The sequence below is a fragment of the Zeugodacus cucurbitae genome, chromosome 6 (assembly GCF_028554725.1).
Source record: "Zeugodacus cucurbitae isolate PBARC_wt_2022May chromosome 6, idZeuCucr1.2, whole genome shotgun sequence".
Taxonomy (NCBI): domain Eukaryota; kingdom Metazoa; phylum Arthropoda; class Insecta; order Diptera; family Tephritidae; genus Zeugodacus; species Zeugodacus cucurbitae.
Window position 1 is genome coordinate 22677565 of NC_071671.1, and position 13522 is coordinate 22691086.

The 13522-nt window shown below is 33.4% G+C and overlaps 1 protein-coding gene across 5 annotated transcripts in view; it reads left to right on the forward strand.

Annotated features, from left to right (window-relative positions):
- The first annotated feature begins 4557 nt into the window (after window positions 1-4557).
- Window positions 4558-13522, forward strand: part of Igfals_6 (nyctalopin) — a 213783-nt gene continuing 204818 nt past the window's right edge. For 4 of the 5 annotated variants that reach the window (XM_054233264.1, XM_054233266.1, XM_054233267.1 and 1 more), the window contains exon 1: window positions 9326-11449. The gene's annotated coding sequence lies outside the window, so the exon portion shown is untranslated. Of the gene's footprint in view, window positions 4996-9325; window positions 11450-13522 lie in introns of those variants that run through there. The other variant, XM_054233269.1, reaches the window with a different exon arrangement.

Sequence of the window (13522 nt, forward strand, 5' to 3'; positions counted from 1 at the left end):
TCACATGACATTGGCACGCAGTGGCTTAGAAGGATCAAGGGAAAAACTGCAAATTGGAATGTTTAGAATGGATTAAATTATTGATGTATTCTTCATTTCAACTCTCCGACGTTCCGATGTGGCAATCAAGCAAGACAAAATATCGAAGAAAACTTGAGTTCGGAAAAGATTTTCAATTAACATTTCGCCATTATTCTGTATTGCTTTGAAGTATTTTTAGTGAAAACATTGTACTTTACAATGAGAGCCTAATTGAACGATCAGTCAGATTTAACTGAACCAGTCCCAATGCAGATGCTACCCTACACGAAGTAGCAAATATAATGATGTCAAAATAATCAGAATGTCACTTTCTTCTTAGAATGCCTTCAAGTAGTGGTGAGAACAGTAGTTTTCTTCCAAGAAAGATTTAATAAAAAAAACGCCCACACAAAAAATTAAAAAAAAAATAAAATAAACAAATATTTTAAAAAGAAATTAAGTGTTTCAAAAACTTCACTTCAACCATACCAAGGAATACGAATACTTAATTATCAATTGTGCGACATAACTAATGATTCGGTTAAGCATTGACGTGCTCGCCACACTCAAGCCACGAGGTCTGTCACTCATACGGTTGGTTTGTCATTGAAGTTGGTCACCGTAATGCGGTTCGCAGTGTTGCATTGCTGCACGTTTTGGGCCCGTGTGATTAATGGTTGTGGCTCGAAACCGAAAAGAGAACGGAATGCTGCTGACTTTTGGTAGCACAACGCCGTGCGAGATGAATAACGAACAGTGAGTCACTCGTCAAAGTTAACGATGAATAAATACGCAATGTGAATTATGCCTAATGATTGTTTCATTATAACCTAAAAGTGTGATTGTTTGAGGTTCCAAGTGGTGATATTGTAGTTTGAAGTGGCTCTTAGTCACTGTAGACAATATTTTTAATAAAATATTGTCACTGTTTTTTTTCAACTAATTTAAATAATTCTCACAGCTTGCAGATCCCACATAGTCTCCTCATTGATCATCACTGTCATTGTAGCCAACACATTTTCATCGATAGATGTCAAAATACAATTATGTTTACAAGCATTTTGGGTAGATTTACATGTGAAGATACAAGTATATGCCTGCATATAATTAAACCAAAATAAACACAACAGAAACACACATCCTCTAGCATCGTTCCCTCCAATGATGAATTTCAAATTTTCGCCACATTTGCTAAATGAAAAATCTGACTGCCGCACAAACACACATGCAGCAGCAACACATAACGACAGACAGACGGACAATTTTAATGATTGCAAACAACTTCATCAACGGCGTGGCGCACACACTAACTACAACAAGAAAAACAACAGCGGAAAGCAGAGATAATATATAAGATATCCCTGGCGGAAAGTTTCATTACTGAACTTGCAGTACTCAGGAGAACAAAAACAAAAAAAAAAGTTGCGAATATAAATAATATAAACTGCGTAGCCCAAATTGCATTTAAACATACGAGGGAGGGGTGATAGGTTTGGGAGTTAATGAGCATAGAGAATATATAAACGCTTGAGAAAGGAGTATAATAATGGTCCGTAATGAAATCTCAGGAAAAGTTAAGAAACTTTAATGGACCCACTTAATTTATTTATTTTTCTTCAACAATTTATATTTTCAGATTTAATGCCAATAACTTAGATAAGTTTCCGATACCAGTTGCAATATTAATATTAATTCTCCTCGGAATTTTCTATAAAAGTCCAAATTTTATTAACCTTACCCCATATAACCAAACTATATAAACACTTTCTGGCTGTACTTCTCTTGAAAACCATAACTTAGTAGATGTGAAAAGTTGTATTATGTATATGATATGGTGTCAAATCATCCTAAACAAATAGGTCTTTTCTAAAAAAGGTCGAAGAACTTTTAATTCAAGCCGATTATTGCTTAAAATGATATTTGAACGTGTGAAACACCTTTGTTTTTCGTCTTTTCTCCATACGAACCTCTAATTCACAAAATATATAGCTTAGAAATGATAATTGAACTTGTGGAACACTTTCATCATTTCAGTATAAGAATTCACGAAATTCATTCACATGATTGGTGATCAGAATTTCTTAAATTAGGGAATGTGATGAACTTTCCCTATTATTCAAGCCAATTATTGCTTAGAAATGATAATTGAACTTGTGGAAAACTTTTGTTTTTCATCTCTTCAGCATAATCCTCTTGTAATTGAATCAAAATGGAATCAGCACTGATTCTGCATATTCGTCATTATTTTGACATACTTACACCGAGGTACATCTCCAAATATGGATTTTTTTTCTCTGAAGACAACATATAGCATTCAGCTTTAACTCATTTTCGAAAGCCTGTGGTTATTTATTTGTTGCTGAATAATTCGAAATAGTTTTATTAACTTTCAAAGGTCTTAAAGCTACCAAACCGACCCTCATACCCTAGTATCACCCAAAAAAAAGCTCCAAATTGTTAATATGTATATAAGTAGATATGCATGCATGCTTGTGTGCAATCGAAGCCGAAAAGGTAATTAATCAAAGTCACTGGGCGTGTACAACAACGACAAACACAACAACAACAATAATGACAACAACAGCAACTACTTGTGTAAGAATATTTATACGAACGAAAAATATACGCGCTCGCATTTAAAACTGCCTGCTAACGGACCATATGTGCAGCAAACCAGGAGAAAATCTACACATTACCACGGTATCGGTGGTACTCGGCTGCGTGTCACGGCAATAATAATAACGAGCCAAATTAATACACTTTTGCGTAGATGAGGCATGATTCCCGCTGCCGTCACCAGCAACGCGACTCACCCGACCATATGCATATGCGCATGGCGTGCCACAGCAGCCAAGCGAGCAGCAGCAACGGTACTATTTGCGCCACCCTCGCCAGCGGCCTGCCAACAACAACTATAACATAAATGACACTTTACTTATATTCATACGTTGCTTGCCACTGCCGTTGCTGCTACATAATTATTGCAATAATTCATAATGCGTGCCACGCCCTCGTGGACGCACAGCTTCAGCGCATGCAGATTGTGCGCCACATTTGCGTTGTTGCTTGCCACTTGAATGTCTGCTGTGTGTCAGCAGATGATGTTGATTTGATTTTGCGATTTTTTTTTGTTTTTGTTGCAAGTTGCTTTTTGTTGTCATTAGCATAGTACTGTTGTTGCTGCTACGCTGTTGAAGATGTAGCCGTGCATTTTTTCTTGTATTTATTTTGACACTCGTATGCAATGCGCGCCGTGTGCCAGCACTTTGTTGCCTCCAGCTAAGCGCTGCCACTTACTTGCCACATTGCCCAGCAATTCATATTTTTCATTTGAACATCGCGCAGTTTGCCACTTTCTAATCATCTTTTGCTTGAGTAATGTACTCTCAATGGTTGTTGTTGTATTTATTTTTGTTGCTGCAACTTGCCTCATAATGTCGCCTCATTTAACGCACTCAAGCGTCCGTAGACTTGCGTTGGCCTGATTGGTTGTTGGGCGCTGTTGATGATGATACCTGCTCGATGTCTTAATTATATTTATGCAAAAATGAATTTGCATAAATTTGAAATTCATATTACGAGGAATATATGTATGTGGCTTATGGATGCGCGCAAATTGGTGGCGCTAATAAATTTTTCTCTTTGGTTGACTGATTTGATGAAACGATGACATTTTTAATTAATTCAGCGAAAAATCATGCCAGAAAGAAAGAGGCAGAGAGATAGAAATAGAAATAGAGAAACTGATGAGTACTATATTGTATTGTATTACAAAAAATTGTAACATTTCACAAAGTTTTCCGAAAATTTCGAAGGTTTAAGGTTATGACATGTGGGTTTTATGGGAGGTTGGTCAGTACCCCCCAATACCAGAAGCCTTAATCCTTTGAACTGTACTAACTAAAAAGTCCTAAGTGTTCTTAATATTATATAATTTACTACCAATCGGCAAATGTAGAAAACTATATTGTTACTCACTATCTCATAGCGTATAATGAAAATTCTTTCGGTTGGGATTATAAAGACCATTGTTATCATACAGTCTCTGGAACCATATATTTGAAGAGGGTTAATAAACTATCAACGACTGATGATAATAAATACATTAATAATAATGATCTGTAAGGACTTAAAGAACGCAAATGCTTACTTCTCTTTAGGTCCTAATAGTAAGATGGATAAGTGACCTTTCTTCAAAAACCTTCGCAACGGTTTGCTACTTTCCGGATTAGATTTTCATTTCCTTGAGTTTGAGTACTTAAAATATAGACTCTACTTCGTCTCGAACAGTAATATGAGCTTGGTAACACTTTTATACCAGAAAATCCTCAATGAACCCATTTTGAAATTGATATTCCATTATATCTTACTTCTTTATCGATACCTCGATTAATAAACAGAAACATTATTGATACTAAAATTCCAAAACAGATATGGAATGCCATTTTTATAACCGCACTTATTTTTGCTATTATTTATATCCATAGATTTTTTCAATTTATTAACGATCTTCAATATTTTTTAATCACTTTACAGATCTGCGCTTGGCTGTAAAAATTTTATTACGAAAACTATGCTTTGATAAAGTAATAAAAATGCGAGATGCCAAGCAATTTTCGCCATTCGCCTGGGCAGCGCGCTGCCTGCCAATTGTAAAAAGATGCACAAGCCGATGTGAAAAAGTATGTAGAAAAACAAAATATGCGGAATAAAAAGTTGCATGAAATCAAGATAAATTTTGATGGCGCACTCAAATTGGAAAAGGCAGACGAGCGCGACAGCGCGCGCCCGGTAAAAAGAGTGAAGAAAAAATCTTGATGGGATCAATTACAACTGAAAGAGTCAAATATGAACACACCTACCGCGCACTAAATACCAAACCGATAACACAACAATAACAACAACGGCAACAACGGCAACAGCAACTTTATTGCCAAACGAGCTGCAACACGACAAACGGCGCAACTGAATCAGGTAAGCAACTAAGCAACAACAATATGAAGCAATCAATGAATTTTTAAATGCTTGAGGAGAGTTTGTGGGGCGATCACTACTTAACCAACTTCTGATTGCCGTAATACCTGGCTTGTGTGATTGTGTGAGCGCGCACTGCATTGTACCGTTGCGAGCCGCCATTTGAATTGGAGTTATTGACGCGCTGCGCTGTTATTATTATTTTTGTTGTTGTTCTTTTGGTTATTGTTCAGCATTGCTCAGCGCGCGTCCGCTGCTGCCGCCACACAATTGCGCCGTTGCGCACTGACTTTATTATCCGATTTTATCGTCTTTAATTTGGTTTTTATACGCTATCATATTTCATGTGCGCCGCGCGCGTTGGCAATGCTGAGCGCTGTATCAAGTTTATACAAGCGCGCCGCACACTCTCCAAACTCTTTACTTATAGTCGCGTTTCTTGTGCCAACTCGGCGCTTCATTAATGCAGCGCGCGCGCATCGCTATAAACCGCCTCGACGTAGATCGCGCAGTGCGATTGTGTGAACAAAATGTGACTGACATTTGAGTAGCGCTTTAGCGGTTAAGCGGAGCGCGCGGTTGAGTGTCGCGGCGTTCAGTTTGGTTAGCTTGCGGGCAGCCGCATCATGTGCGCGTTCGTCTGTCAACCCGGCGCATACAGTCTCCGAATCGAAAACCGTCAGCTGTGACTTTATCTGCGCGTCTTGTCGTTGTAACTGTTTGCTTGTGCGCTGTGAGTGCGCGCGCGTCGCGCTCAAACGTCATAATGTCATAAAAATGTCACATTTTGTGCATAACTTTACGATTGCCCTCAAACACATAAACTACAACACTTTTGGTTTGTTTTATTTGCTTTTTTTGGTTTTTTGTTGTGATACGTTTTCTTACATTGATATTTATTCAGATTTGTTTCCCATGCGCGTTGTTACTGCCTCTTCTTGTTGATCTTCTGTTTTGAATTTGATTTTGTAGCTTTGTTGTTGCGTTCTCGACTGACAGTTCCAGTGAATCACACGATATTTTTTCGATTTTTGTTATTTTTTTCCAATTTTTATTTTAAATTTGTAGTTTCTATTTTTTGCGATTTTTTTTTAATTTCTTCAATTTTTTGTTAAGTCTTCCACACTGTGCGCCATTTGCATTTTAATTACGCAATTTACTACCTTCTTTTACAGCGAAATCGAAATACATAAATATTTTGTTTGTATAAAGCCTTTAAATTATGACATTTATGACAATTTCGTACAACACAATTTAGAGGCGGCTCTGATCGCATTTTAAGTATCCCATATAAATGTTGCTTAATGATTCATATGGCCAACCGGATGTTGTTGAAAGAGTTGCTCATAGTGGAGCTAATGCTCGCTAGTCAAATGCTGCATGTGAGATATTTTTCATATGAATATTTATACGATTATTATACAAAAAAGTATAAAAACTAGCAGCTCAAGTATATTTTGAAACAATAATGAGCTCATTTTGAGCTTTGAAATCTATCGATATTTAGAGGATCCCTTTCATTAAATGATATTAGTCGAGTTTACAGGCATTTGTGGTATTTTTAAAACGATTTCTTTAAAAAAAATTCAAGCACCGGGGCTTAACCTGCCTGAATAATATTTTAAAAATCAAACAAGTTCTGTTGTAACCTCAATTCGCTATGAGTTTTTATCCCTGTATAGAAGGTACAATTAATAAGTCTCTCAATAAATATTATCTCATCTCTTCGAATTATATATATATCATTAGAGAAGATATCTAGCATTAGAACCTTCAATAATATCATATGAAAGGTCTTAAAATTGTAATAATGAATCTAATAAAGAACCCCCAACAGAATTTCCGAAAATACGCCCAAAAGTAAAAAAATAATGTATATTTATGTTGTTTCTCTAACTTTGAGTTTAAATTCGTGAGCGTTTTTGAGTCAATTGGTAAATTTTCTCTATACACGCTAATGTAGACAATTTTCCAATTGACTAAATTATTGGTTTGTTAGCGTTTTATTCTAATTTGTGGCTTGTACATCAAATATTTCTCATACATAACTGAGATTATTAAATTATATATGTGTTTATTTAATGATCTCATTAGTTCATAATAATTAACTATTTTTCGATTTGAAAAAATATCAGTAAAAATTAGTAAAATTTCAAAAGGATCTCAAAACTCAATACAGTGATAGCAAAGTGAAGACAGTGCTATACAAAAGTTGGGGGAGGTATAGAGCTGATTTGATAATAATTGACCTAGACACCTAGAACCTTGACCTTGAACCTCGACCTTGGCACCTAGAACTCTGGTTGAAATCTTTTCCATCCTAAAGACCCTTCCTTTTGTAAAAAGCAGTATTATTTCCTGGTACAAAATCAGAGGTTTGGAGACTCTCATATGTAAAGAAGACTGGGATTGAGCCTTAATATTTTTCATGGATCCAAAATTTTGTCTATTTGAGCTTATATTATTATTAATTTTTATTTAATTATCTAATTTTCTGCCTATTATCCTTTTATAGAATATCGGCTCTTAGATACTAAATTTGTTATTGTTATTTAATTATAAAATATTATCACTAATTAGGTAATTAATTATTATATAATTGAGTAATTTTTTTTTCAAATGCACGATGTTTCTAAAGTATTTTCGAAAATTTGAATGAAACTGTGTTCGATTTTGACTACCTGAAGACTTCTGTAAAATAAATTAAATCCTAGACAACTCCCCAATAAGTCTCAATGCTTGACTTTAGTTTTAAGAATATGTTAAAGATGAAATCTAATATAAAATAAACCCAAACAAATATTTGAGTCATATGGAAAATCTTAATCGAGGATTTCAGTTCCTTAAACTTAGTTTAACATGTTATAACTATTTGCACGAATAAAAAAAATTTATGATTTTTTCTTCTAAGATTTTAAAGCTTCACATATGTAAGTTTCAGCTTATTAGGTTCATCAGATATGGCGCATATACGGGCATTGGTGTAGTTTCTCTATATCTTTTTTCCGGATGTATTAGAGGTTGGTAATTGAAAAATTATTGAAAGCTTCACTAAAGCAAAATCAAAACTTAAAATACTATATCATTCTTCGTACAAATGTTCTACTAGAACTAACACACTGCCAAAAAATACTTCTCTTCCTACAACAAAAGCCAACTTAAAACCAAATACACAAACATGAGCACACATTTGCGATTTCCGCCACTGTAGCATTCATTCGTAAAACCATGCGAGTCAGCAAACACCAATTAGCCGGTGTCGATATTTCAGCTATCGAACTGCCAAGGCACGAATACACAAGGTGTCTGTGAGATATAAATTTCAGTTTCAATGCTTTATATAAGCCGACAGCGAGACGTGCTCCGAAATAAACAAAACCAATCAGCTGTTATTTCCAGTGAGCGAAATTCGTATTGGAAATTTGGGGAGCAAGCAAACTGGCAGAGCAATTGCATTTGGTAAACTTATTTTGAGAGAGAAAACAGTGGTGAGAGCGAGAAATACTTTTTGTAGCTTGCGAGAGAAAAATATATGTGGTTGCGATAAAATTGTTGGGATTTATAAATTTCTAGCATGAAACTTCAATTTTTACTTTTAATGCATGGGAGAAAATTGTAAAATTTAGTGAATATTGCTTTTTGAAAAAAAAAAAACCCAAAATAAAAATATGAAAAAATTTGTGAAAGAAATTTTAATATGTAATATTTTTGTAAAAAAATGTCCTAATAAAAAAAGTATTACACAGTTTTTCGATTGTAAATAGATGTCTAAATATAAATTTAATATATATTTTTTTAATTTTTTTTTAAACTTATTTTATATTAATTTTTGAAAAACCTAATTATAGCTTATAGAGAAACAAAATTTAATTAAACATTTTTCCAACTTTTTCCGTTTTTTGATCTCGTAAATACATTTTGGGCTCTGAAAATGTATGTTATGATATAATACAACTTCTGGAAAAGAATTGCATGACATATTTTTTTATTAATATATCTTTAAAAAAAGTCGCAAAATTTTTTATTTTTTCAAAATAAATATCATGATAGTAATATCTTTAAAAAAAAAAAATATTTTTTCTGTTTTCTTAAAATTAATAAAAAATTCAAATTAATAACTTTTTAAAAAAATATATCACGAGTTAAAAATATCTCATCGACAAATTTTCTCGCTTGCTATAAATTTTACCGCCCGACCACATTTAAAATTTCTCGCTCTCTCTGCAATCATAGCAGCAGCAACACCACCAGCCAAACGAATTCTCGTTGGAAATTCCGATGAGCCCACCAACCAGCCGACCATGCTGCTTCTGGTGATGAGCTGCCGCTGCTAGAGTCGTGAGCCAGTGTGAAGCACTTGGCCACTACCATGTGTGGCATGTGGCAGTTGTAAACGAATCGTGCGAACGTAAAGATGTGCGACGCGCTTACTGTGTGAATAAATTACATGAAATCATTGAAAAAGAAAACGAACACGGTGAAATGTTTTGCCAGGCAAACAAAGTGCTGTGCAAGTAACGAGTGCGAGAGTTAGAAATTGAAGTTTCGTCATAAAAGTAAAGCAAAGCGTTTATCAGTGAAAAGTTGAAATTTATTTGAAATATGAATGCAATTGATTGTGGCACTTAGTGTGGGAAAATCAGAAAATCATAAAACCAATACAGCAAGCAAACTGATAAGAGTTACGAAGTGAAGTGTAGCAATAATAAATAGTCTCAATATACAGCGAGCTCCTCTGTGGCTGATAAGTAGCGGTCAAAGTGCGTGTGGCGTTATTACAATCAACAACAGCAACAACACATTAGTGGCTGCATGCAATCATATTTATTTAAAGCAAATCTCTAATTGTGCAAGCGAGTGCGTGCGGTTCAGCGTGAGTTCATTGCAGTCGATAGCGGTGCGTCGCGTCATTATTATGCCACAGCTGGAGTTTGACGAATTGACCGCAACGATAATTGCACAATTTAAGTAACTATTTGTTGTTGTAAGTGACGCTTTAGAGTGCTGATAAGCATTTTTACGAGCTGTAGTGGCAAGTTGTTGCAAAAGTATTGCACATAGCGGTTGCAAGTTGCTAAACAAGAGTGTTGCAAGACAGTGTTGAGTGCAAAGAATACTTTTCGCGTACGAATGAAAGCTTGCGTTTTTTAAACGTTCAAAATCGTGAAAATAACTGTAAATAACGGTACTTTGAAGTAAAATCAAATTTTATGAAAAATAAAATAGAACTGCGATAGATTAAACCCACCGCTCGATTAGACTGATGTAAAATAACGAGCTTTCTACTAGATAAAATCAGCAACTAAAACGAAAAATTAGCCGGTTAACGGTACTTTAGAACTGTTTAATGCCCAAAAGTAAACTGTAAGGCTTGCAATTCTATTATTGTTTTTGTTTTAATGCGAATATAAAATACGGCAACGAGTGCAAATATTATTTAATTTAATTATTTGTTGATTTTTTGAAAAAATTTACAACAACAATACAGCGAAAAATTATTTTAATATAAACATTTTTTAAAAATTCAAAAAAGCTGATAACATCAAGTGTGTGTGAAAAAAAAAATATTTTTATAAAAAGCCAGCAACAATTGTTTATATTCATTTATATATGATTTTTGTGCTTGCTTTCGCATTAAATTGGTTTTAATTCGAATCGTTTTTCTATTGTGCGCTAAAATTTTTCATATCACAAGAAAACAATAACCACATATAAAGAAAGAAAAAAATTGAAATTAAAAAAAAAAAAATAATACTTAATCAAGGCACAAATTTCCATTATTGTTGTTGGTAAGACGGCATAAATCGATGCAATAATACTGAAATCTTGAAAAATACCACATGCAATACAACAAAAACAGCAAAAAGCGATAAGCTCATAATACATAAGTAGTGAATAACTCAAAAATTAAAAAATTAAAAAATCCATCAAGCAAAGTTATTGAAATGTCAAAGAAGGTGAGCTGCTAGTCAATCACGGCAAAAAATCACAACAACAAAAAAAAAACACAAATAGATACACATTTACTTAGCTCCCTTGACTACCGCTCACAAAAGCAAACAAATACAAGAAAAAGCAACAAAAAAGCACACACACCAACAACAACAAATATACAACTACAAACATACATACACCTGTCAATGTCTCGCGCATCAACCTAAAAAGGATTGTTTAATTACAAGGCACGCACAGTTGAATGCCTAAAGAAAAAAAAAAACAAAAATCAACTACAACAACAACAAAAAACAAATTATAAATTCGTAAATAATTAAAAACGGCCGTTGAGTAAATGTGTCAAAAGGTGTAAAGCAAATACCCCTCAAACTAGTGAGTCACAAAGCTAAAATAATAACCACAACAAAAACAATAGCTATAAAAGCCGCACAACAACTTCGCAACTAACTTCAAGTATTGGCAAGGCAGTCGGTGGCAAATCAATTTTGCAAATTAAAAGGTAAGACGCTTACCATTTGTTACTTGGTGTTTGTGGAGGGAATTTAATTACAAGGTAGCATTAATATATAATTTAGAAGGTATTAGCAATTAGTAGACGGCTATTAATGTGTGGTGAAATTAGTAAATCATTTGAAATCGCAAATTTGCGAAGTGTAAAATTTAGCAATAACTAAAGATTGTGGAGAAAGTTTTGTTTCTAATTGCATAATTTTAGTCGAAAAGTGTAAATATTAAAGTTTCAAATTGTAAATACATATATCAAAAAATAACTTGACTGAATGTTTTTCCTTAATATTTGAATTCCATAGTACATTTAATGTAAAATATATTAATATTCTAGCACCTCTAGTATTAATATGTATTAATTATTCGTTTCAAGTTGCAACATGTGGTTCAACTCAGTCTAGACTCATTCAAGCTAGCTATATATACTAGAAGTTCAAAAAATTACTTCTGAGTATTTGATAATTATGCGTTTATAACTGTTCCACAAGTTCAATCAAACACTACCGGCAAAGAAAAGTAGTATAATTGGTGCTACTTTTAGGTTTCATAAGTTCTAATATTTACCAACAAATATCTAACATGATTTGTAACTGTTTCACATGTTCAGTTATTCTGAAAGAAGATCTTATTACCCGATTTACGCTGATATGAACTTGCTGCTTTACCAAAACAAAGAAAAAGTGCAAATATTCATTTACAAAAGTCTCTAATAGACTTTGAAATTTAAATGCCGCTCGATTCAATAAACAAAAAAAAAAATTCCCCTTCATACCTAATAGGTCTTAAGCTGTTTAAATTGTTTTGGTGTTCCACTAGTTCAATTAAACACACACATAAAGTAAAGTAAAGTAAAGTAATAAATATACTAAGTGTTACTTTTAATTTTCATATACGCCAATATTTTCTATAAGTTGCAATAGTTTGTCATGTTCAGGAAATCATTGTAGTATAGATTCTAAAATCCGTTTCACAAGTTCAGTTGTTCATAATAAGTATTAATTTATAAAACATTGTATTTCTTTTGAAAGTTTTTAAAATAAAATACCTTTGACATAGCAAGTTAAGGCTTTTCTGCGAGTTCAGTGTACCAACCATAGTCCAAATTGATGTCTTGTCACTGACCAGTTCAAATTTGTCTGTCTTTGACAGTTTTTTTTTTTATAATTTCTGTCATTATTATGAGCGCGTTAACTAACTATCTACTATAAGGCCTTATTCTCAAGTTTTTTTTTGGAAAAAAAAAGTCAATTTGTGTTTCTACTTTCCGTTTAATCGGCTCGATTTAACACATTAATATTTAAACTAATAACTTACTACATTAAATAATTTCCCTCTTAGATTGAAATTTTATATTTATTTTTAGGCTGTCATTTATTTTGTCTCGGCCATCTTTCTCACTTCATTAATCGCTAAGCGGTTTCAAATACTTCTTCTGAAGTCATAAATGTATAATAAATAATATGCTTCAACCGAATCTACTCGTTTTTCGGATATGCATACATCGAGATTGAAATATACCATTGTATTTCAAGCATATATTGGGTCTGAACTCTCTTCCGTTTGTATTTTTGGTGACTAAATTTTGTCGAATATCGTTATTATTAGGAATTTTCGGTTTTTATATTGTTCTTAGGTATGAACCATCTTCAACTTTTGTTTCTATGATTAAGTACCATATGTAGATCATTTAAGAGGTCGTTGCTGACTATAGATAGAGTTTATTGATATTTATTCGTTGTGATTGTTTTTATGATTGAAAAATAATTGTTTGAGTATAGGATTGAAGATTCTATGAGTATTGAGGGTTTGTTTTTAATTATTTATATTTATGATATATGTATATTTCACTTTAATAAATCATCTGATTGAATCTTCGGAGAATCAGGAAAAATGGCCGATACCTCATCAAATTCCCAATTAGTTGATAGTAGATCAGTTCGTTATTGAGTAAATGATGGGCCGAAGCTTATATGTCTAAGTTCCGGTAGCCAAAAATTAAGTCTTTCGTTTAGCATATGTAGAAGGAACAACAATAAAATAAAAAAAAAAAACACATGCCACTCTT